Consider the following 22,806-nt stretch of genomic DNA (forward strand, 5'->3'; position numbering starts at 1 on the left):
TGGCTCTATTAGTATAGGAGATACCTGAAAACATATCACACTTTTCATCATAGTGCTTTTACCAATGCATAAAATGCATGGAGAAGTCATTTCGAATGAATCGTCCTCAGTGTTGTGAGAACGATGACGGGTTAAAATATATGGTGATTTCTTGTTCAGTCCATAGGCCTACAGCATGTGGCAAACCGGTGAGCATGTGGCTCTATTAGTATAGGAGACACCTGAAAACATTTTCATCATAGTGCTTTTACCAATGCATAAAATGCATGGAGAAGTCATTTCGAATGAATCGTCCTCAGTGTTGTGAGAACAATGACGGGTTAAAATTTTTGGTGATTTCTTGTTCAGTCCATAGGCCTACATCATGTGGCAAACCGGTGAGCATGTGGCTCTATTAGTATAGGAGATACCTGAAAACATATCACACTTTTCATCATAGTGCTTTTACCAATGCATAAAATGTATGGAGAAGTCATTTCGAATGAATCGTCCTCAGTGTTGTGAGAACGATGACGGGTTAAAATTTTTGGTGGTGTCTTGTTCAGTCCATAGGCCTACAGCATGTGGCAAACCGGTGAGCATGTGGCTCTATTAGTATAGGAGATACCTGAAAACATATCACACTTTTCATCGTAGTGCTTTTACCAATGCATAAAATGCATGGAGAAGTCATTTCGAATGAATCGTCCTCAGTGTTGTGAGAACGATGACGGGTTAAAATTTTTGGTGGTTTCTTGTTCAGTCCATAGGCCTACAGCATGTGGCAAACCGGTGAGCATGTGGCTCTATTAGTATAGGAGATACCTGAAAACATATCACACTTTTCATCATAGTGCTTTTACCAATGCATAAAATGCATGGAGAAGTCATTTCGAATGAATCGTCCTCAGTTTTGTGAGAATGATGACAAGTTAAAATTTTTGGTGGTTTCTTGTTCAGTCCATAGGCCTACAGCATGTGGCAAACCGGTGAGCATGTGGCTCTATTAGTATAGGAGACACCTGAAAACATTTTCATCATAGTGCTTTTACCAATGCATAAAATGCATGGAGAAGTCATTTCGAATGAATCGTCCTCAGTGTTGTGAGAATGATGACGGGTTAAAATTTTTGGTGGTTTCTTGTTCAGTCCATAGGCCTACATCATGTGGCAAACCGGTGAGCATGTGGCTCTATTAGTATAGGAGATACCTGAAAACATATCACACTTTTCATCATAGTGCTTTTACCAATGCATAAAATGTATGGAGAAGTCATTTCGAATGAATCGTCCTCAGTGTTGTGAGAACGATGACGGGTTAAAATTTTTGGTGGTGTCTTGTTCAGTCCATAGGCCTACAGCATGTGGCAAACCGGTGAGCATGTGGCTCTATTAGTATAGGAGATACCTGAAAACATATCACACTTTTCATCATAGTGCTTTTACCAATGCATAAAATGCATGGAGAAGTCATTTCGAATGAATCATCCTCAGTGTTGTGAGAACGATGACGGGTTAAAATTTTTGGTGGTTTCTTGTTCAGTCCACAGGCCTACAGCATGTAGCAAACCGGTGAGCATGTGGCTCTATTAGTATAGGAGATACCTGAAAACATTTTCATCATAGTGCTTTTACCAATGCATAAAATGCATGGAGAAGTCATTTCGACTGAATCGTCCTCAGTGTTGTGAGAACGATGACGGGTTAAAATTTTTGGTGGTTTCTTGTTCAGTCCATAGGCCTACAGCATGTGGCAAACCGGTGAGCATGTGGCTCTATTAGTATAGGAGATACCTGAAAACATATCACACTTTTCATCATAGTGCTTTTACCAATGCATAAAATGCATGGAGAAGTCATTTCGAATGAATCGTCCTCAGTTTTGTGAGAATGATGACAAGTTAAAATTTTTGGTGGTTTCTTGTTCAGTCCATAGGCCTACAGCATGTGGCAAACCGGTGAGCATGTGGCTCCATTAGTATAGGAGACACCTGAAAACATTTTCATCATAGTGCTTTTACCAATGCATAAAATGCATGGAGAAGTCATTTCGAATGAATCGTCCTCAGTGTTGTGAGAACGATGACGGGTTAAAATTTTTGGTGGTTTCTTGTTCAGTCCATAGGCCTACATCATGTGGCAAACCGGTGAGCATGTGGCTCTATTAGTATAGGAGATACCTGAAAACATATCACACTTTTCATCATAGTGCTTTTACCAATGCATAAAATGTATGGAGAAGTCATTTCGAATGAATCGTCCTCAGTGTTGTGAGAACGATGACGGGTTAAAATTTTTGGTGGTGTCTTGTTCAGTCCATAGGCCTACAGCATGTGGCAAACTGGTGAGCATGTGGCTCTATTAGTATAGGAGACACCTGAAAACATATCACACTTTTCATCATAGTGCTTTTACCAATGCATAAAATGCATGGAGAAGTCATTTCGAATGAATCATCCTCAGTGTTGTGAGAACGATGATGGGTTAAAATTTTTGGTGGTTTCTTGTTCAGTCCACAGGCCTACAGCATGTAGCAAACCGGTGAGCATGTGGCTCTATTAGTATAGGAGATACCTGAAAACATTTTCATCATAGTGCTTTTACCAATGCATAAAATGCATGGAGAAGTCATTTCGACTGAATCGTCCTCAGTGTTGTGAGAACGATGACGGGTTAAAATATATGGTGATTTCTTGTTCAGTCCATAGGCCTACATCATGTGGCAAACCGGTGAGCATGTGGCTCTATTAGTATAGGAGACACCTGAGAACATTTTCATCATAGTGCTTTTACCAATGCATAAAATGCATGGAGAAGTCATTTCGAATGAATCGTCCTCAGTGTTGTGAGAACGATGACGGGTTAAAATCTTTGGTGGTTTCTTGTTCAGTCCATAGGCCTACATCATGTGGCAAACCGGTGAGCATGTGGCTCTATTAGTATAGGAGATACCTGAAAACATATCACACTTTTCATCATAGTGCTTTTACCAATGCATAAAATGTATGGAGAAGTCATTTCGAATGAATCGTCATCAGTGTTGTGAGAACGATGACGGGTTAAAATTTTTGGTGGTTTATTGTTCAGTCCATAGGCCTACAGCATGTGGCAAACCGGTGAGCATGTGGCTCTATTAGTATAGGAGATACCTGAAAACATATCACACTTTTCATCATAGTGCTTTTACCAATGCATAAAATGCATGGAGAAGTCATTTCGAATGAATCATCCTCAGTGTTGTGAGAACGATGACGGGTTAAAATTTTTAGTGGTTTCTTGTTCAGTCCACAGGCCTACAGCATGTGGCAAACCGGTGAGCATGTGGCTCTATTAGTATAGGAGATACCTGAAAACATTTTCATCATAGTGCTTTTACCAATGCATAAAATGCATGGAGAAGTCATTTCGACTGAATCGTCCTCAGTGTTGTGAGAACGATGACGGGTTAAAATTTTTGGTGGTTTCTTGTTCAGTCCATAGGCCTACAGCATGTGGCAAACCGGTGAGCATATGGCTCTATTAGTATAGGAGATACCTGAAAACATATCACACTTTTCATCATAGTGCTTTTACCAATGCATAAAATGCATGGAGAAGTCATTTCGAATGAATTGTCCTCAGTGTTGTGAGAACGATGACGGGTTAAAATATATGGTGGTTTCTTGTTCAGTCCATAGGCCTACAGCATGTTGCAAACTGGTGAGCATGTGGCTCTATTAGTATAGGAGACACCTGAAAACATTTTCATCATAATGCTTTTACCAATGCATAAAATGCATGGAGAAGTCATTTCGAATGAATCGTCCTCAGTGTTGTGAGAACGATGACGGGTTAAAATTTTTGGTGGTTTCTTGTTCAGTCCATAGGCCTACATCATGTGGCAAACCGGTGAGCATGTGGCTCTATTAGTATAGGAGATACCTGAAAACATATCACACTTTTCATCATAGTGCTATTACCAATGCATAAAATGCATGGAGAAGTCATTTCGAATGAATCGTCCTCAGTTTTGTGAGAATGATGACAAGTTAAAATTTTTGGTGGTTTCTTGTTCAGTCCATAGGCCTACAGCATGTGGCAAACCGGTGAGCATGTGGTTCTATTGGTATAGGAGATACCTGAAAACATATCACACTTTTCATCATAGTGCTTTTACCAATGCATAAAATGCATGGAGAAGTCATTTCGAATGAAACGTCCTCAGTGTTGTGAGAACGATGACGGGTTAAAATGTTTGGTGGTTTCTTGTTCAGTCCATAGGCCTACAGCATGTGGCATACCGGTGAGCATGTGGCTCTATTAGTATAGGAGATACCTGAAAACATATCACACTTTTCATCATAGTGCTTTTACCAATGCATAAAATGCATGGAGAAGTCATTTCGAATGAATCGTCCTCAGTGTTGTGAGAACGATGACGGGTTAAAATTTTTGGTGGTTTCTTGTTCAGTCCATAGGCCTACAGCATGTGGCAAACCGGTGAGCATGTGGCTCTATTAGTATAGGAGATACCTGAAAACATTTTCATCATAGTGCTTTTACCAATGCATGAAATGCATAGAGAAGTCATTTCGAATGAATCGTCCTCAGTGTTGTGAGAACGATGACGGGTTAAAATTTTTGGTGGTTTCTTGTTCAGTCCATAGGCCTACAGCATGTGGCAAACCGGTGAGCATGTGGCTCTATTAGTATAGGAAATACCTGAAAACATATCACACTTTTCATCATAGTGCTTTTACCAATGCATAAAATGCATGGAGAAGTCATTTCGAATGAATCGTCCTCAGTGCTGTGAGAACGATGACAGGTTAAAATTTTTGGTGGTTTCTTGTTCAGTCCATAGGCCTACAGCATGTGGCAAACCGGTGAGCATGTGGCTCTATTAGTATAGGATATACCTGAAAACATTTTCATCATAGTGCTTTTACCAATGCATAAAATGCATGGAGAAGTCATTTTGAATGAATCGTCCTCCGTGTTGTGAGAACGATGAAGGGTTAAAATTTTTGGTGGTTTCTTGTTCAGTCCATAGGCCTACAGCATGTAGCAACCCGGTGAGCATGTGGCTCTATTAGTATAGGAGATACCTGAAAACATATCACACTTTTCATCATAGTGCTTTTACCAATGCATAAAATGCATGGAGAAGTCATTTCGAATGAATCGTCCTCAGTGTTGTGAGAACGATGACGGGTTAAAATTTTTGGTGGTTTCTTGTTCAGTCCATAGGCCTACAGCATGTGGCAAACCGGTGAGCATGTGGCTCTATTAGTATAGGAGATACCTGAAAACATTTTCATCATAGTGCTTTTACCAATGCATAAAATGCATAGAGAAGTCATTTCGAATGAATCGTCCTCAGTGTTGTGAGAACGATGATGGGTTAAAATTTTTGGTGGTTTCTTGTTCAGTCCATAGGCCTACAGCATGTGGCAAACCGGTGAGCATGTGGCTCTATTAGTATAAGAAATACCTGAAAACATATCACACTTTTCATCATAGTGCTTTTACCAATGCATAAAATGCATGGAGAAGTCATTTCGAATGAATCGTCCTCAGTGCTGTGAGAACGATGACAGGTTAAAATTTTTGGTGGTTTCTTGTTCAGTCCATAGGCCTACAGCATGTGGCAAACCGGTGAGCATGTGGCTCTATTAGTATAGGAGATACCTGAAAACATATCACACTTTTCATCATAGTGCTTTTACCAATGCATAAAATGCATGGAGAAGTCATTTCGAATGAATCGTCCTCAGTGTTGTGAGAACGATGACGGGGTAAAATTTTTGGTGGTTTCTTGTTCAGTCCATAGGCCTACAGCATGTGGCAAACCGGTGAGCATGTGGCTCTATTAGTATAGGAGATACCTGAAAACATTTTCATCATAGTGCTTTTACCAATGCATAAAATGCATGGGGAAGTCATTTCGAATGAATCGTCCTCAGTGTTGTGAGAACGATGACGGGTTAAAATTTTTGGTGGTTTCTTGTTCAGTCCATATGCCTACAGCATGTGGCAAACCGGTGAGCATGTGGCTCTATTAGTATAGGAGATACCTGAAAACATATCACACTTTTCATCATAGTGCTTTTACCAATGCATAAAATGCATGGAGAAGTCATTTCGAATGAATCGTCCTCAGTGTTGTGAGAACGATGACGGGTTAAAATTTTTGGTGGTTTCTTGTTCAGTCCATAGGCCTACATCATGTGGCAAACCGGTGAGCATGTGGCTCTATTAGTATAGGAGATACCTGAAAACATATCACACTTTTCATCATAGTGCTTTTACCAATGCATAAAATGTATGGAGAAGTCATTTCGAATGAATCGTCCTCAGTGTTGTGAGAACGATGACGGGTTAAAATTTTTGGTGGTGTCTTGTTCAGTCCATAGGCCTACAGCATGTGGCAAACCGGTGAGCATGTGGCTCTATTAGTATAGGAGATACCTGAAAACATATCACACTTTTCATCATAGTGCTTTTACCAATGCATAAAATGCATGGAGAAGTCATTTCGAATGAATCATCCTCAGTGTTGTGAGAACGATGACGGGTTAAAATTTTTGGTGGTTTCTTGTTCAGTCCACAGGCCTACAGCATGTAGCAAACCGGTGAGCATGTGGCTCTATTAGTATAGGAGATACCTGAAAACATTTTCATCATAGTGCTTTTACCAATGCATAAAATGCATGGAGAAGTCATTTCGACTGAATCGTCCTCAGTGTTGTGAGAACGATGACGGGTTAAAATTTTTGGTGGTTTCTTGTTCAGTCCATAGGCCTACAGCATGTGGCAAACCGGTGAGCATGTGGCTCTATTAGTATAGGAGATACCTGAAAACATATCACACTTTTCATCATAGTGCTTTTACCAATGCATAAAATGCATGGAGAAGTCATTTCGAATGAATCGTCCTCAGTTTTGTGAGAATGATGACAAGTTAAAATTTTTGGTGGTTTCTTGTTCAGTCCATAGGCCTACAGCATGTGGCAAACCGGTGAGCATGTGGCTCTATTAGTATAGGAGACACCTGAAAACATTTTCATCATAGTGCTTTTACCAATGCATAAAATGCATGGAGAAGTCATTTCGAATGAATCGTCCTCAGTGTTGTGAGAACGATGACGGTTTAAAATTTTTGGTGGTTTCTTGTTCAGTCCATAGGCCTACATCATGTGGCAAACCGGTGAGCATGTGGCTCTATTAGTATAGGAGATACCTGAAAACATATCACACTTTTCATCATAGTGCTTTTACCAATGCATAAAATGTATGGAGAAGTCATTTCGAATGAATCGTCCTCAGTGTTGTGAGAACGATGACGGGTTAAAATTTTTGGTGGTGTCTTGTTCAGTCCATAGGCCTACAGCATGTGGCAAACCGGTGAGCATGTGGCTCTATTAGTATAGGAGACACCTGAAAACATATCACACTTTTCATCATAGTGCTTTTACCAATGCATAAAATGCATGGAGAAGTCATTTCGAATGAATCATCCTCAGTGTTGTGAGAACGATGACGGGTTAAAATTTTTGGTGGTTTCTTGTTCAGTCCACAGGCCTACAGCATGTAGCAAACCGGTGAACATGTGGCTCTATTAGTATAGGAGATACCTGAAAACATTTTCATCATAGTGCTTTTACCAATGCATAAAATGCATGGAGAAGTCATTTCGACTGAATCGTCCTCAGTGTTGTGAGAACGATGACGGGTTAAAATTTTTGGTGGTTTCTTGTTCAGTCCATAGGCCTACAGCATGTGGCAAACCGGTGAGCATGTGGCTCTATTAGTATAGGAGATACCTGAAAACATATCACACTTTTCATCATAGTGCTTTTACCAATGCATAAAATGCAAGGAGAAGTCATTTCGAATGAAACGTCCTTAGTGTTGTGAGAACGATGACGGGTTAAAATGTTTGGTGGTTTCTTGCTCAGTCCATAGGCCTACAGCATGTGGTAAACCGGTGAGCATGTGGCTCTATTAGTATAGGAGATACCTGAAAACATTTTCATCATAGTGCTTTTACCAATGCATAAAATGCATAGAGAAGTCATTTCGAATGAATCATCCTCAGTGTTGTGAGAACGATGACGGGTTAAAATTTTTGGTGGTTTCTTGTTCAGTCCATAGGCCTACAGCATGTGGCAAACCGGTGAGCATGTGGCTCTATTAGTATAAGAAATACCTGAAAACATATCACACTTTTCATCATAGTGCTTTTACCAATGCATAAAATGCATGGAGAAGTCATTTCGAATGAATCGTCCTCAGTGCTGTGAGAACGATGACAGGTTAAAATTTTTGGTGGTTTCTTGTTCAGTCCATAGGCCTACAGCATGTGGCAAACCGGTGAGCATGTGGCTCTATTAGTATAGGAGATACCTGAAAACATATCACACTTTTCATCATAGTGCTTTTACCAATGCATAAAATGCATGGAGAAGTCATTTCGAATGAATCGTCCTCAGTGTTGTGAGAACGATGACGGGGTAAAATTTTTGGTGGTTTCTTGTTCAGTCCATAGGCCTACAGCATGTGGCAAACCGGTGAGCATGTGGCTCTATTAGTATAGGAGATACCTGAAAACATTTTCATCATAGTGCTTTTACCAATGCATAAAATGCATGGAGAAGTCATTTCGAATGAATCGTCCTCAGTGTTGTGAGAACGATGACGGGTTAAAATTTTTGGTGGTTTCTTGTTCAGTCCATAGGCCTACAGCATGTGGCAAACCGGTGAGCATGTGGCTCTATTAGTATAGGAGATACCTGAAAACATATCACACTTTTCATCATAGTGCTTTTACCAATGCATAAAATGCATGGAGAAGTCATTTCGAATGAATCATCCTCAGTGTTGTGAGAACGATGACGGGTTAAAATTTTTGGTGGTTTCTTGTTCAGTCCACAGGCCTACAGCATGTAGCAAACCGGTGAGCATGTGGCTCTATTAGTATAGGAGATACCTGAAAACATTTTCATCATAGTGCTTTTACCAATGCATAAAATGCATGGAGAAGTCATTTCGACTGAATCGTCCTCAGTGTTGTGAGAACGATGACGGGTTAAAATTTTTGGTGGTTTCTTGTTCAGTCCATAGGCCTACAGCATGTGGCAAACCTGTGAGCATGTGGCTCTATTAGTATAGGAGATACCTGAAAACATATCACACTTTTCATCATAGTGCTTTTACCAATGCATAAAATGCATGGAGAAGTCATTTCGAATGAATCGTCCTCAGTGTTGTGAGAACGATGACGGGTTAAAATTTTTGGTGGTTTCTTGTTCAGTCCATAGGCCTACAGCATGTGGCAAACCGGTGAGCATGTGGCTCTATTAGTATAGGAGATACCTGAAAACATTTTCATCATAGTGCTTTTACCAATGCATAAAATGCATGGAGAAGTCATTTCGACTGAATCGTCCTCAGTGTTGTGAGAACGATGACGGGTTAAAATATATGGTGGTTTCTTGTTCAGTCCATAGGCCTACAGCATGTTGCAAACCGGTGAGCATGTGGCTCTATTAGTATAGGAGACACCTGAAAACATTTTCATCATAATGCTTTTACCAATGCATAAAATGCATGGAGAAGTCATTTCGAATGAATCGTCCTCAGTGTTGTGAGAACGATGACGGGTTAAAATTTTTGGTGGTTTCTTGTTCAGTCCATAGGCCTACAGCATGTGGCAAACCGGTGAGCATGTGGCTCTATTAGTATAGGAGATACCTGAAAACATATCACACTTTTCATCATAGTGCTTTTACCAATGCATAAAATGCATGGAGAAGTCATTTCGAATGAATCGTCCTCAGTGTTGTGAGAACGATGACGGGTTAAAATATATGGTGATTTCTTGTTCAGTCCATAGGCCTACAGCATGTGGCAAACCGGTGAGCATGTGGCTCTATTAGTATAGGAGACACCTGAAAACATTTTCATCATAGTGCTTTTACCAATGCATAAAATGCATGGAGAAGTCATTTCGAATGAATCGTCCTCAGTGTTGTGAGAACGATGACGGGTTAAAATTTTTGGTGGTTTCTTGTTCAGTCCATAGGCCTACATCATGTGGCAAACCGGTGAGCATGTGGCTCTATTAGTATAGGAGATACCTGAAAACATATCACACTTTTCATCATAGTGCTTTTACCAATGCATAAAATGTATGGAGAAGTCATTTCGAATGAATCGTCCTCAGTGTTGTGAGAACGATGACGGGTTAAAATTTTTGGTGGTGTCTTGTTCAGTCAATAGGCCTACAGCATGTGGCAAACCGGTGAGCATGTGGCTCTATTAGTATAGGAGATACCTGAAAACATATCACACTTTTCATCATAGTGCTTTTACCAATGCATAAAATGCATGGAGAAGTCATTTCGAATGAATCATCCTCAGTGTTGTGAGAACGATGACGGGTTAAAATTTTTGGTGGTTTCTTGTTCAGTCCACAGGCCTACAGCATGTAGCAAACCGGTGAGCATGTGGCTCTATTAGTATAGGAGATACCTGAAAACATTTTCATCATAGTGCTTTTACCAATGCATAAAATGCATGGAGAAGTCATTTCGACTGAATCGTCCTCAGTGTTGTGAGAACGATGACGGGTTAAAATTTTTGGTGGTTTCTTGTTCAGTCCATAGGCCTACAGCATGTGGCAAACCGGTGAGCATGTGGCTCTATTAGTATAGGAGATACCTGAAAACATATCACACTTTTCATCATAGTGCTTTTACCAATGCATAAAATGCATGGAGAAGTCATTTCGAATGAATCGTCCTCAGTTTTGTGAGAATGATGACAAGTTAAAATTTTTGGTGGTTTCTTGTTCAGTCCATAGGCCTACAGCATGTGGCAAACCGGTGAGCATGTGGCTCTATTAGTATAGGAGACACCTGAAAACATTTTCATCATAGTGTTTTTACCAATGCATAAAATGCATGGAGAAGTCATTTCGAATGAATCGTCCTCAGTGTTGTGAGAACGATGACGGGTTAAAATTTTTGGTGGTTTCTTGTTCAGTCCATAGGCCTACATCATGTGGCAAACCGGTGAGCATGTGGCTCTATTAGTATAGGAGATACCTGAAAACATATCACACTTTTCATCATAGTGCTTTTACCAATGCATAAAATGCATGGAGAAGTCATTTCGAATGAATCGTCCTCAGTGCTGTGAGAACGATGACAGGTTAAAATTTTTGGTGGTTTCTTGTTCAGTCCATAGGCCTACAGCATGTGGCAAACCGGTGAGCATGTGGCTCTATTAGTATAGGAGATACCTGAAAACATATCACACTTTTCATCATAGTGCTTTTACCAATGCATAAAATGCATGGAGAAGTCATTTCGAATGAATCGTCCTCAGTGTTGTGAGAACGATGACGGGGTAAAATTTTTGGTGGTTTCTTGTTCAGTCCATAGGCCTACAGCATGTGGCAAACCGGTGAGCATGTGGCTCTATTAGTATAGGAGATACCTGAAAACATTTTCATCATAGTGCTTTTACCAATGCATAAAATGCATGGAGAAGTCATTTCGAATGAATCGTCCTCAGTGTTGTGAGAACGATGACGGGTTAAAATTTTTGGTGGTTTCTTGTTCAGTCCATAGGCCTACAGCATGTGGCAAACCGGTGAGCATGTGGCTCTATTAGTATAGGAGATACCTGAAAACATATCACACTTTTCATCATAGTGCTTTTACCAATGCATAAAATGCATGGAGAAGTCATTTCGAATGAATCATCCTCAGTGTTGTGAGAACGATGACGGGTTAAAATTTTTGGTGGTTTCTTGTTCAGTCCACAGGCCTACAGCATGTAGCAAACCGGTGAGCATGTGGCTCTATTAGTATAGGAGATACCTGAAAACATTTTCATCATAGTGCTTTTACCAATGCATAAAATGCATGGAGAAGTCATTTCGACTGAATCGTCCTCAGTGTTGTGAGAACGATGACGGGTTAAAATTTTTGGTGGTTTCTTGTTCAGTCCATAGGCCTACAGCATGTGGCAAACCTGTGAGCATGTGGCTCTATTAGTATAGGAGATACCTGAAAACATATCACACTTTTCATCATAGTGCTTTTACCAATGCATAAAATGTATGGAGAAGTCATTTCGAATGAATCGTCCTCAGTGTTGTGAGAACGATGACGGGTTAAAATTTTTGGTGGTGTCTTGTTCAGTCCATAGGCCTACAGCATGTGGCAAACCGGTGAGCATGTGGCTCTATTAGTATAGGAGATACCTGAAAACATATCACACTTTTCATCATAGTGCTTTTACCAATGCATAAAATGCATGGAGAAGTCATTTCGAATGAATCATCCTCAGTGTTGTGAGAACGATGACGGGTTAAAATTTTTGGTGGTTTCTTGTTCAGTCCACAGGCCTACAGCATGTAGCAAACCGGTGAGCATGTGGCTCTATTAGTATAGGAGATACCTGAAAACATTTTCATCATAGTGCTTTTACCAATGCATAAAATGCATGGAGAAGTCATTTCGACTGAATCGTCCTCAGTGTTGTGAGAACGATGACGGGTTAAAATTTTTGGTGGTTTCTTGTTCAGTCCATAGGCCTACAGCATGTGGCAAACCGGTGAGCATGTGGCTCTATTAGTATAGGAGATACCTGAAAACATATCACACTTTTCATCATAGTGCTTTTACCAATGCATAAAATGCATGGAGAAGTCATTTCGAATGAATCGTCCTCAGTTTTGTGAGAATGATGACAAGTTAAAATTTTTGGTGGTTTCTTGTTCAGTCCATAGGCCTACAGCATGTGGCAAACCGGTGAGCATGTGGTTCTATTAGTATAGGAGATACCTGAAAACATATCACACTTTTCATTATAGTGCTTTTACCAATGCATAAAATGCAAGGAGAAGTCATTTCGAATGAAACGTCCTTAGTGTTGTGAGAACGATGACGGGTTAAAATGTTTGGTGGTTTCTTGCTCAGTCCATAGGCCTACAGCATGTGGCAAACCGGTGAGCATGTGGCTCTATTAGTATAGGAGATACCTGAAAACATTTTCATCATAGTGCTTTTACCAATGCATAAAATGCATAGAGAAGTCATTTCGAATGAATCGTCCTCAGTGTTGTGAGAACGATGACGGGTTAAAATTTTTGGTGGTTTCTTGTTCAGTCCATAGGCCTACAGCATGTGGCAAACCGGTGAGCATGTGGCTCTATTAGTATAAGAAATACCTGAAAACATATCACACTTTTCATCATAGTGCTTTTACCAATGCATAAAATGCATGGAGAAGTCATTTCGAATGAATCGTCCTCAGTGCTGTGAGAACGATGACAGGTTAAAATTTTTGGTGGTTTCTTGTTCAGTCCATAGGCCTACAGCATGTGGCAAACCGGTGAGCATGTGGCTCTATTAGTATAGGAGATACCTGAAAACATATCACACTTTTCATCATAGTGCTTTTACCAATGCATAAAATGCATGGAGAAGTCATTTCGAATGAATCGTCCTCAGTGTTGTGAGAACGATGACGGGGTAAAATTTTTGGTGGTTTCTTGTTCAGTCCATAGGCCTACAGCATGTGGCAAACCGGTGAGCATGTGGCTCTATTAGTATAGGAGATACCTGAAAACATTTTCATCATAGTGCTTTTACCAATGCATAAAATGCATGGAGAAGTCATTTCGAATGAATCGTCCTCAGTGTTGTGAGAACGATGATGGGTTAAAATTTTTGGTGGTTTCTTGTTCAGTCCATAGGCCTACAGCATGTGGCAAACCGGTGAGCATGTGGCTCTATTAGTATAGGAGATACCTGAAAACATATCACACTTTTCATCATAGTGCTTTTACCAATGCATAAAATGCATGGAGAAGTCATTTCGAATGAATCATCCTCAGTGTTGTGAGAACGATGACGGGTTAAAATTTTTGGTGGTTTCTTGTTCAGTCCACAGGCCTACAGCATGTAGCAAACCGGTGAGCATGTGGCTCTATTAGTATAGGAGATACCTGAAAACATTTTCATCATAGTGCTTTTACCAATGCATAAAATGCATGGAGAAGTCATTTCGACTGAATCGTCCTCAGTGTTGTGAGAACGATGACGGGTTAAAATTTTTGGTGGTTTCTTGTTCAGTTCATAGGCCTACAGCATGTGGCAAACCTGTGAGCATGTGGCTCTATTAGTATAGGAGATACCTGAAAACATATCACACTTTTCATCATAGTGCTTTTACCAATGCATAAAATGTATGGAGAAGTCATTTCGAATGAATCGTCCTCAGTGTTGTGAGAACGATGACGGGTTAAAATTTTTGGTGGTGTCTTGTTCAGTCCATAGGCCTACAGCATGTGGCAAACCGGTGAGCATGTGGCTCTATTAGTATAGGAGATACCTGAAAACATATCACACTTTTCATCATAGTGCTTTTACCAATGCATAAAATGCATGGAGAAGTCATTTCGAATGAATCATCCTCAGTGTTGTGAGAACGATGACGGGTTAAAATTTTTGGTGGTTTCTTGTTCAGTCCACAGGCCTACAGCATGTAGCAAACCGGTGAGCATGTGGCTCTATTAGTATAGGAGATACCTGAAAACATTTTCATCATAGTGCTTTTACCAATGCATAAAATGCATGGAGAAGTCATTTCGACTGAATCGTCCTCAGTGTTGTGAGAACGATGACGGGTTAAAATTTTTGGTGGTTTCTTGTTCAGTCCATAGGCCTACAGCATGTGGCAAACCGGTGAGCATGTGGCTCTATTAGTATAGGAGATACCTGAAAACATATCACACTTTTCATCATAGTGCTTTTACCAATGCATAAAATGCATGGAGAAGTCATTTCGAATGAATCGTCCTCAGTTTTGTGAGAATGATGACAAGTTAAAATTTTTGGTGGTTTCTTGTTCAGTCCATAGGCCTACAGCATGTGGCAAACCGGTGAGCATGTGGTTCTATTAGTATAGGAGATACCTGAAAACATATCACACTTTTCATTATAGTGCTTTTACCAATGCATAAAATGCAAGGAGAAGTCATTTCGAATGAAACGTCCTTAGTGTTGTGAGAACGATGACGGGTTAAAATGTTTGGTGGTTTCTTGCTCAGTCCATAGGCCTACAGCATGTGGCAAACCGGTGAGCATGTGGCTCTATTAGTATAGGAGATACCTGAAAACATTTTCATCATAGTGCTTTTACCAATGCATAAAATGCATAGAGAAGTCATTTCGAATGAATCGTCCTCAGTGTTGTGAGAACGATGACGGGTTAAAATTTTTGGTGGTTTCTTGTTCAGTCCATAGGCCTACAGCATGTGGCAAACCGGTGAGCATGTGGCTCTATTAGTATAAGAAATACCTGAAAACATATCACACTTTTCATCATAGTGCTTTTACCAATGCATAAAATGCATGGAGAAGTCATTTCGAATGAATCGTCCTCAGTGCTGTGAGAACGATGACAGGTTAAAATTTTTGGTGGTTTCTTGTTCAGTCCATAGGCCTACAGCATGTGGCAAACCGGTGAGCATGTGGCTCTATTAGTATAGGAGATACCTGAAAACATATCACACTTTTCATCATAGTGCTTTTACCAATGCATAAAATGCATGGAGAAGTCATTTCGAATGAATCGTCCTCAGTGTTGTGAGAACGATGACGGGGTAAAATTTTTGGTGGTTTCTTGTTCAGTCCATAGGCCTACAGCATGTGGCAAACCGGTGAGCATGTGGCTCTATTAGTATAGGAGATACCTGAAAACATTTTCATCATAGTGCTTTTACCAATGCATAAAATGCATGGAGAAGTCATTTCGAATGAATCGTCCTCAGTGTTGTGAGAACGATGATGGGTTAAAATTTTTGGTGGTTTCTTGTTCAGTCCATAGGCCTACAGCATGTGGCAAACCGGTGAGCATGTGGCTCTATTAGTATAGGAGATACCTGAAAACATATCACACTTTTCATCATAGTGCTTTTACCAATGCATAAAATGCATGGAGAAGTCATTTCGAATGAATCATCCTCAGTGTTGTGAGAACGATGACGGGTTAAAATTTTTGGTGGTTTCTTGTTCAGTCCACAGGCCTACAGCATGTAGCAAACCGGTGAGCATGTGGCTCTATTAGTATAGGAGATACCTGAAAACATTTTCATCATAGTGCTTTTACCAATGCATAAAATGCATGGAGAAGTCATTTCGACTGAATCGTCCTCAGTGTTGTGAGAACGATGACGGGTTAAAATTTTTGGTGGTTTCTTGTTCAGTCCATAGGCCTACAGCATGTGGCAAACCTGTGAGCATGTGTCTATTAGTATAGGAGATACCTGAAAACATATCACACTTTTCATCATAGTGCTTTTACCAATGCATAAAATGTATGGAGAAGTCATTTCGAATGAATCGTCCTCAGTGTTGTGAGAACGATGACGGGTTAAAATTTTTGGTGGTGTCTTGTTCAGTCCATAGGCCTACAGCATGTGGCAAACCGGTGAGCATGTGGCTCTATTAGTATAGGAGATACCTGAAAACATATCACACTTTTCATCATAGTGCTTTTACCAATGCATAAAATGCATGGAGAAGTCATTTCGAATGAATCATCCTCAGTGTTGTGAGAACGATGACGGGTTAAAATTTTTGGTGGTTTCTTGTTCAGTCCACAGGCCTACAGCATGTAGCAAACCGGTGAGCATGTGGCTCTATTAGTATAGGAGATACCTGAAAACATTTTCATCATAGTGCTTTTACCAATGCATAAAATGCATGGAGAAGTCATTTCGACTGAATCGTCCTCAGTGTTGTGAGAACGATGACGGGTTAAAATTTTTGGTGGTTTCTTGTTCAGTCCATAGGCCTACAGCATGTGGCAAACCGGTGAGCATGTGGCTCTATTAGTATAGGAGATACCTGAAAACATATCACACTTTTCATCATAGTGCTTTTACCAATGCATAAAATGCATGGAGAAGTCATTTCGAATGAATCGTCCTCAGTTTTGTGAGAATGATGACAAGTTAAAATTTTTGGTGGTTTCTTGTTCAGTCCATAGGCCTACAGCATGTGGCAAACCGGTGAGCATGTGGTTCTATTAGTATAGGAGATACCTGAAAACATATCACACTTTTCATTATAGTGCTTTTACCAATGCATAAAATGCAAGGAGAAGTCATTTCGAATGAAACGTCCTTAGTGTTGTGAGAACGATGACGGGTTAAAATGTTTGGTGGTTTCTTGCTCAGTCCATAGGCCTACAGCATGTGGCAAACCGGTGAGCATGTGGCTCTATTAGTATAGGAGATACCTGAAAACATTTTCATCATAGTGCTTTTACCAATGCATAAAATGCATAGAGAAGTCATTTCGAATGAATCGTCCTCAGTGTTGTGAGAACGATGACGGGTTAAAATTTTTGGTGGTTTCTTGTTCAGTCCATAGGCCTACAGCATGTGGCAAACCGGTGAGCATGTGGCTCTATTAGTATAAGAAATACCTGAAAACATATCACACTTTTCATCATAGTGCTTTTACCAATGCATAAAATGCATGGAGAAGTCATTTCGAATGAATCGTCCTCAGTGCTGTGAGAACGATGACAGGTTAAAATTTTTGGTGGTTTCTTGTTCAGTCCATAGGCCTACAGCATGTGGCAAACCGGTGAGCATGTGGCTCTATTAGTATAGGAGATACCTGAAAACATATCACACTTTTCATCATAGTGCTTTTACCAATGCATAAAATGCATGGAGAAGTCATTTCGAATGAATCGTCCTCAGTGTTGTGAGAACGATGACGGGGTAAAATTTTTGGTGGTTTCTTGTTCAGTCCATAGGCCTACAGCATGTGGCAAACCGGTGAGCATGTGGCTCTATTAGTATAGGAGATACCTGAAAACATTTTCATCATAGTGCTTTTACCAATGCATAAAATGCATGGAGAAGTCATTTCGAATGAATCGTCCTCAGTGTTGTGAGAACGATGATGGGTTAAAATTTTTGGTGGTTTCTTGTTCAGTCCATAGGCCTACAGCATGTGGCAAACCGGTGAGCATGTGGCTCTATTAGTATAGGAGATACCTGAAAACATATCACACTTTTCATCATAGTGCTTTTACCAATGCATAAAATGCATGGAGAAGTCATTTCGAATGAATCATCCTCAGTGTTGTGAGAACGATGACGGGTTAAAATTTTTGGTGGTTTCTTGTTCAGTCCACAGGCCTACAGCATGTAGCAAACCGGTGAGCATGTGGCTCTATTAGTATAGGAGATACCTGAAAACATTTTCATCATAGTGCTTTTACCAATGCATAAAATGCATGGAGAAGTCATTTCGACTGAATCGTCCTCAGTGTTGTGAGAACGATGACGGGTTAAAATTTTTGGTGGTTTCTTGTTCAGTCCATAGGCCTACAGCATGTGGCAAACCTGTGAGCATGTGGCTCTATTAGTATAGGAGATACCTGAAAACATATCACACTTTTCATCATAGTGCTTTTACCAATGCATAAGATGCATGGAGAAGTCATTTCGAATGAATCGTCCTCAGTGTTGTGAGAACGATGACGGGTTAAAATTTTTGGTGGTTTCTTGTTCAGTCCATAGGCCTACAGCATGTGGCAAACCGGTGAGCATGTGGCTCTATTAGTATAGGAGATACCTGAAAACATATCACACTTTTCATCATAGTGCTTTTACCAATGCATAAAATGCATGGAGAAGTCATTTCGAATGAATCATCCTCAGTGTTGTGAGAACGATGACGGGTTAAAATTTTTGGTGGGTTCTTGTTCAGTCCACAGGCCTACAGCATGTAGCAAACCGGTGAGCATGTGGCTCTATTAGTATAGGAGATACCTGAAAACATTTTCATCATAGTGCTTTTACCAATGCATAAAATGCATGGAGAAGTCATTTCGACTGAATCGTCCTCAGTGTTGTGAGAACGATGACGGGTTAAAATTTTTGGTGGTTTCTTGTTCAGTCCATAGGCCTACAGCATGTGGCAAACCTGTGAGCATGTGGCTCTATTAGTATAGGAGATACCTGAAAACATATCACACTTTTCATCATAGTGCTTTTACCAATGCATAAGATGCATGGAGAAGTCATTTCGAATGAATCGTCCTCAGTGTTGTGAGAACGATGACGGGTTAAAATTTTTGGTGGTTTCTTGTTCAGTCCATAGGCCTACAGCATGTGGCAAACCGGTGAGCATGTGGCTCTATTAGTATAGGAGATACCTGAAAACATATCACACTTTTCATCATAGTGCTTTTACCAATGCATAAAATGCATGGAGAAGTCATTTCGAATGAAACGTCCTCAGTGTTGTGAGAACGATGACAGGTTAAAATTTTTGGTGGTTTCTTGTTCAGTCCACAGGCCTACAGCATGTGGCAAACCGGTGAGCATGTGGCTCTATTAGTATAGGAGATACCTGAAAACATTTTCATCATAGTGCTTTTACCAATGCATAAAATGCATGGAGAAGTCATTTCGACTGAATCGTCCTCAGTGTTGTGAGAACGATGACGGGTTAAAATATATGGTGGTTTCTTGTTCAGTCCATAGGCCTACAGCATGTTGCAAACCGGTGAGCATGTGGCTCTATTAGTATAGGAGACACCTGAAAACATTTTCATCATAATGCTTTTACCAATGCATAAAATGCATGGAGAAGTCATTTCGAATGAATCGTCCTCAGTGTTGTGAGAACGATGACGGGTTAAAATTTTTGGTGGTTTCTTGTTCAGTCCATAGGCCTACAGCATGTGGCAAACCGGTGAGCATGTGGCTCTATTAGTATAGGAGATACCTGAAAACATATCACACTTTTCATCATAGTGCTTTTACCAATGCATAAAATGCATGGAGAAGTCATTTCGAATGAATCGTCCTCAGTGTTGTGAGAACGATGACGGGTTAAAATATATGGTGATTTCTTGTTCAGTCCATAGGCCTACAGCATGTGGCAAACCGGTGAGCATGTGGCTCTATTAGTATAGGAGACACCTGAAAACATTTTCATCATAGTGCTTTTACCAATGCATAAAATGCATGGAGAAGTCATTTCGAATGAATCGTCCTCAGTGTTGTGAGAACGATGACGGGTTAAAATTTTTGGTGGTTTCTTGTTCAGTCCATAGGCCTACAGCATGTGGCAAACCGGTGAGCATGTGGCTCTATTAGTATAGGAGATACCTGAAAACATATCACACTTTTCATCATAGTGCTTTTACCAATGCATAAAATGCATGGAGAAGTCATTTCGAATGAATCGTCCTCAGTTTTGTGAGAATGATGACAAGTTAAAATTTTTGGTGGTTTCTTGTTCAGTCCATAGGCCTACAGCATGTGGCAAACCGGTGAGCATGTGGCTCTATTAGTATAGGAGACACCTGAAAACATTTTCATCATAGTGTTTTTACCAATGCATAAAATGCATGGAGAAGTCATTTCGAATGAATCGTCCTCAGTGTTGTGAGAACGATGACGGGTTAAAATTTTTGGTGGTTTCTTGTTCAGTCCATAGGCCTACATCATGTGGCAAACCGGTGAGCATGTGGCTCTATTAGTATAGGAGATACCTGAAAACATATCACACTTTTCATCATAGTGCTTTTACCAATGCATAAAATGCATGGAGAAGTCATTTCGAATGAATCGTCCTCAGTGCTGTGAGAACGATGACAGGTTAAAATTTTTGGTGGTTTCTTGTTCAGTCCATAGGCCTACAGCATGTGGCAAACCGGTGAGCATGTGGCTCTATTAGTATAGGAGATACCTGAAAACATATCACACTTTTCATCATAGTGCTTTTACCAATGCATAAAATGCATGGAGAAGTCATTTCGAATGAATCGTCCTCAGTGTTGTGAGAACGATGACGGGGTAAAATTTTTGGTGGTTTCTTGTTCAGTCCATAGGCCTACAGCATGTGGCAAACCGGTGAGCATGTGGCTCTATTAGTATAGGAGACACCTGAAAACATTTTCATCATAGTGTTTTTACCAATGCATAAAATGCATGGAGAAGTCATTTCGAATGAATCGTCCTCAGTGTTGTGAGAACGATGACGGGTTAAAATTTTTGGTGGTTTCTTGTTCAGTCCATAGGCCTACATCATGTGGCAAACCGGTGAGCATGTGGCTCTATTAGTATAGGAGATACCTGAAAACATATCACACTTTTCATCATAGTGCTTTTACCAATGCATAAAATGCATGGAGAAGTCATTTCGAATGAATCGTCCTCAGTGCTGTGAGAACGATGACAGGTTAAAATTTTTGGTGGTTTCTTGTTCAGTCCATAGGCCTACAGCATGTGGCAAACCGGTGAGCATGTGGCTCTATTAGTATAGGAGATACCTGAAAACATATCACACTTTTCATCATAGTGCTTTTACCAATGCATAAAATGTATGGAGAAGTCATTTCGAATGAATCGTCCTCAGTGTTGTGAGAACGATGACGGGGTAAAATTTTTGGTGGTTTCTTGTTCAGTCCATAGGCCTACAGCATGTGGCAAACCGGTGAGCATGTGGCTCTATTAGTATAGGAGATACCTGAAAACATTTTCATCATAGTGCTTTTACCAATGCATAAAATGCATGGAGAAGTCATTTCGAATGAATCGTCCTCAGTGTTGTGAGAACGATGACGGGTTAAAATTTTTGGTGGTTTCTTGTTCAGTCCATAGGCCTACAGCATGTGGCAAACCGGTGAGCATGTGGCTCTATTAGTATAGGAGATACCTGAAAACATATCACACTTTTCATCATAGTGCTTTTACCAATGCATAAAATGCATGGAGAAGTCATTTCGAATGAATCATCCTCAGTGTTGTGAGAACGATGACGGGTTAAAATTTTTGGTGGTTTCTTGTTCAGTCCACAGGCCTACAGCATGTAGCAAACCGGTGAGCATGTGGCTCTATTAGTATAGGAGATACCTGAAAACATTTTCATCATAGTGCTTTTACCAATGCATAAAATGCATGGAGAAGTCATTTCGACTGAATCGTCCTCAGTGTTGTGAGAACGATGACGGGTTAAAATTTTTGGTGGTTTCTTGTTCAGTCCATAGGCCTACAGCATGTGGCAAACCTGTGAGCATGTGGCTCTATTAGTATAGGAGATACCTGAAAACATATCACACTTTTCATCATAGTGCTTTTACCAATGCATAAAATGTATGGAGAAGTCATTTCGAATGAATCGTCCTCAGTGTTGTGAGAACGATGACGGGTTAAAATTTTTGGTGGTGTCTTGTTCAGTCCATAGGCCTACAGCATGTGGCAAACCGGTGAGCATGTGGCTCTATTAGTATAGGAGATACCTGAAAACATATCACACTTTTCATCATAGTGCTTTTACCAATGCATAAAATGCATGGAGAAGTCATTTCGAATGAATCATCCTCAGTGTTGTGAGAACGATGACGGGTTAAAATTTTTGGTGGTTTCTTGTTCAGTCCACAGGCCTACAGCATGTAGCAAACCGGTGAGCATGTGGCTCTATTAGTATAGGAGATACCTGAAAACATTTTCATCATAGTGCTTTTACCAATGCATAAAATGCATGGAGAAGTCATTTCGACTGAATCGTCCTCAGTGTTGTGAGAACGATGACGGGTTAAAATTTTTGGTGGTTTCTTGTTCAGTCCATAGGCCTACAGCATGTGGCAAACCGGTGAGCATGTGGCTCTATTAGTGTAGGAGATACCTGAAAACATATCACACTTTTCATCATAGTGCTTTTACCAATGCATAAAATGCATGGAGAAGTCATTTCGAATGAATCGTCCTCAGTTTTGTGAGAATGATGA

Source organism: Ranitomeya imitator, chromosome 9, assembly GCF_032444005.1.
Source record: "Ranitomeya imitator isolate aRanImi1 chromosome 9, aRanImi1.pri, whole genome shotgun sequence".
Lineage (NCBI taxonomy): Eukaryota > Metazoa > Chordata > Amphibia > Anura > Dendrobatidae > Ranitomeya > Ranitomeya imitator.